Genomic DNA, 3,451 nt, shown 5'->3' on the forward strand with positions numbered 1-3,451 from the left:
TCTTATTAAGTTGCGATTGTATTTGAAATATTTTGACGTTTCTGGGTTTGGCGAATTCAAATACATACAACCCCCTTGTTTCAAGATCTAAATACGTGTACGTATTTAGAGTGTACCTCACTGTGTCACATCCAAGATATAGCCAGATATACACAAAATTCCAAAAACAAAATCACACAACTTTGATAATTAGACTAAGCTTAAATGTTCCAATTAAAACTTAAGGAAAATGATAAGATAGTCTTAAACTAACTAAATCTAAAATATTTGCTATAAAAATAGCCATAGTCTGAAATTACAATTAAATATTCCTACATCGATCCTAAGTAACATCAATTGTGTCAGCTTTGCCATAATCCACTGCTGGCCTAACTGGTTTTGGTGGCGCCTCAATGTCGCTCATAGCATGTTCATCGATCTTCCGTGCAACATAGTCCCAAAGGAGTGCGCCGTACCTATTGCGGAGCATTGTCATCGATCTTCCGTGCAGCATAGTCCCAAAGAAATGCGCTGTACCTATTGCGGATCATTCTTGCATCGATTTGTGCTGGGATATATATATATATATATATACCTTCATCAGTGCTTAGATATTCAGCGAACGCTACTACGTACACACCACAATCCCTGGAAAAGTATAATAGAAGTAGAATTATTAGAATGAACACCGTATATGAAACATTGCAATACATTAAAATATACGTACATGCTGGTAGTGTCTTGCTGCGGCAGATTTTCTACATACTCCACTTGAATGTTCTCATTCTGTGTCATGTCCGTATATGCTGGGTGATTCTGCCAATTTATGCCAGTTTTTTGAGTGTAGAATCCACTGATGTGTAGATAATGTGGCAGGAGGGCAGCAAGCTTTTGTACTTCCCTTCTAACAACTGCGTTGTGGCCTGCGCTGCCTCAGTATGAGTTGTACACATAAAGTCGCCTGTCGTACCGAAAAGAATATACATAAATACATGATTCATTAAAACACAGTTGAAACTGAAAATACTTAACTAATAAAATATAGATACATAAAATACCTGTCATTGAATGAGAGTACAACCAAAATCCAATGATTATCCTCTTTGATGTTGACAGGTATAAAAATATTGTCAACTTAATGCCACGGGACATTTGCATGCAATTTGTAGCCCTTAACATATTAACATATATCGTCTTCTTGGTTGGCTACATTGGGTCCAGTTTCCGGGTTGTTGTATGCAAGATACGTTTAATCAACCTTTCGCATGAAGAGACAGTCAACTGTTCTGTATTTGAAAGTGCTCCTTCTGTGATACTTGCCTTTCTTTCGCAAGTAGTAGAAAATCACGTCAATGTGCTGACAATCGAAACACATAAACATTAAAAACATCAAAACATAAATCTTAAAAAATGGAAAATTGTATTTTATGTATCTATATCTTTATTGAACCTCATCATTCCACAACTGGCCACTCATTGATGACTGGTAGAACCAGTTTTTGTTCTCTACTACTGTGATACCAAAATTATAAGTATAATCTGCATCATTCTCAAAAGCTGCCATCTTCTTTCTGTAACGATCTTCATTGTTCTTTCTACGAAAGGATTATGCAAAATACATACAGTTAGTTGATATGAAATAAATAACTGATATCTACATTAATTAGTACAATCTGCAACTTTTACATGAAGAACATACTTATTTTCATGCCTGACAAGCAGTCTCTTGCGAATCCACTCAAAGTATTTATCAAAAAGCTCTGTGTCAACTGGGCCAGTGATAGGATCTTCCACGAATGGATGCTTTTTCTCAAAATTTCTGTTATATCCCGTGTTTTTGCGCATTCGGGAAATTTGGACATACTTGTGATTTATAAGAATAAGACCCCGCTTTGGTTTTATGAGGAGTGTATGTTGTTACTTATGAAAAATATTAGTGTGGAAATCCGGAGGAAGGCCTAAGGGCAAAATCGAAATTTTGGAAATTTGTTTCGGGAATTTGCAACATATGATTCATGAGTTATTGGGCTCAAAAAAAAAAGAGAAATTAAGGCCCAAAACAAGAGGGGTGGCCGGCCATAGGGTGGCCAAGGCCCAAACCCATGAATTAATTAATTTTGGCATGTGCAAATTAATTATATAAGGGACCTTATCATCTAGAAAATTCAAGAAAAACAAAGGAAAATCAAGAACAAAAAAAAAAAGGCCCTTCGGCCGTGAGTGGAGAAAGAAAAAGGAGAGAAAGGAAAATTTTTTCTAGCCTTTACTCTTGGTCCAAAAATTGTAGTTTTCATATATTCTTAGTGAGCTCAAGGTGCTCTACAAGTTGATATAATTTTCAAGTCAAGGTAGTGCTTGTTTTGGCAAGAAGAAGTTATTGGAAAAGGTAAGATTTCTATGCTTTTGTGTTATGAAATGAATTATGGAATTATGGAAGTGTTGCATGCATGTGTAAGTCGTGTGTATGTGTGTGAAAGGCATGAGCCGTGTGTATATATGTATATATATATATATGGCCGTGAGCCATAGTGTTGAGAAGGCAAGGATTTCATGTTTTCTTTTCATGTTATAGAAGGTTATATATATGTTATGGTATGTGAAATTGAATAAAAATCGTGGAAGGGTGATTGTTGGTGTGTGAAGCCGTGTGTATGTGTGTATATATAGCCGTGCATGTGCATGGTTGTGTAGTGAAGATGTGTTGAGTTTTATGTTGTGTTCTAGTTGTAGTCATGATGAAATTCATATTGGAAATGAAAGTTGAATGACTTTGACGGAAGTTGGAAATATGTAGGTTGGCCGTGAGTTATGGAAAGGTGGGAATAAAAATGAATTGTCTTGTTTGATATGTTAGTTGTGTCGTTATGATTCTTATAATATCAAGGAAGGTTTAATGGGGTGAGTTAGTATCGATTTGTAAGTATGAAGTTGAAATGAGAATTATTGCGTATGTTGGAAAGTAGGCATATTGTGTGATTGTTGATGTTGTTGTTGGGTTGTTGGTTGGCTTGGAGTTGAATCTCGAGGTGTCATATTTATAGGGAGAGTCTTTGGGAAATTTGGTAGCTAAATACTTAACAAAGTTGGATGTTAACTTGCATGAATAATGACGTAAAGATGACCATTTGCGGTTTTGGACGAAACGGGAAGTGAGATTTGACAAGCGTAAAGGCGCAATCCCGAGTATGTAAGCCTTGCCACTTTTATTCTTTGGCATGTTCGAGTCTAAGAGGCGAAGGCCTCGATGACATACACTTCTCACAATACGAGATTGGAAATTAGTGAAAAATCCTTGATAAAGATTGAACCAATTTCTCCTAAAATGACCTATAAGTATGCAACTTCCATAAATGGAGTGAAACGCCCCTAAAATGATTATGGACGACTCCCTCAGGTTTGTTATCCATAAATTACATACTTTTTCTATGTGGTTGGGTCCAGGGTGGGCCCACAAAACCTCGATACTCCCGGT

The 3,451-nt window shown here is 36.4% G+C and overlaps 2 long non-coding RNA genes across 2 annotated transcripts; both read right to left on the bottom strand.

Annotated features, from left to right (window-relative positions):
- LOC132043372 (uncharacterized) lies at window positions 1–555 on the bottom strand. Its single transcript, XR_009411786.1, has 2 exons — window positions 517–555; window positions 1–455 (listed from the first exon to the last, which is right to left on the bottom strand). It is a non-coding gene; the product is annotated as an uncharacterized LOC132043372 (long non-coding RNA).
- Window positions 556–570: 15 nt separating this feature from the next.
- On the bottom strand, window positions 571–1,795 carry LOC132043373 (uncharacterized). The gene is made up of 5 exons (XR_009411787.1): window positions 1,679–1,795; window positions 1,430–1,574; window positions 1,038–1,336; window positions 707–940; window positions 571–627 (listed from the first exon to the last, which is right to left on the bottom strand). It is a non-coding gene; the product is annotated as an uncharacterized LOC132043373 (long non-coding RNA).
- Window positions 1,796–3,451: the final 1,656 nt, after the last annotated feature.

The sequence above is a fragment of the Lycium ferocissimum genome, unplaced genomic scaffold (assembly GCF_029784015.1).
Source record: "Lycium ferocissimum isolate CSIRO_LF1 unplaced genomic scaffold, AGI_CSIRO_Lferr_CH_V1 ctg23479, whole genome shotgun sequence".
NCBI classification, from domain to species: Eukaryota; Viridiplantae; Streptophyta; class Magnoliopsida; order Solanales; family Solanaceae; genus Lycium; species Lycium ferocissimum.